This window comes from Gekko japonicus, unplaced genomic scaffold, assembly GCF_001447785.1.
Source record: "Gekko japonicus isolate JY-2015 unplaced genomic scaffold, Gekko_japonicus_V1.1 scaffold1933, whole genome shotgun sequence".
In the NCBI taxonomy this organism is placed as follows: Eukaryota; Metazoa; Chordata; class Lepidosauria; order Squamata; family Gekkonidae; genus Gekko; species Gekko japonicus.
Genome location: NW_015170340.1, coordinates 342,307 through 342,740, shown reverse-complemented (window position 1 = coordinate 342,740; position 434 = coordinate 342,307).

The window sequence follows — 434 nt, the reverse complement described above, 5'->3', positions numbered from 1 at the left end:
GGGATGTACTAAAAGGAAGGACAGGATTGCCCATTGGAAACAATGGGAGACGCTGGAAGACCCATTGGAAATAATGGGAGCCTGGAATGCCAATTGACTTTCATGGGCTCCATTAGAAAACATTAGAGTACAAGTAGAGTTGCAATAAAAATGCGGAATGGATTTTCCATTACGGTCTCTGGGCCCAAATACACTACTCTGGGGATGGAAGGAGAGGCCACGGAGTGGAATGACAGCCCCAGGGTGTGCCAGGAGTGTTCTGGGACAGGGATGAGAGGCCACGGAGTGGAATGAACGCCCCAGGGTGGAGCAGGAGTGTCCAGGAACTGGAATGACAGGGCCACGGATTGGAATGACAGCCCTAGGGTGTGCCAGGAGTGTTCAGGAGCTGGAATGACAGGGCCAACAGTGGAATGACAGCCCTAGGGTGTGCC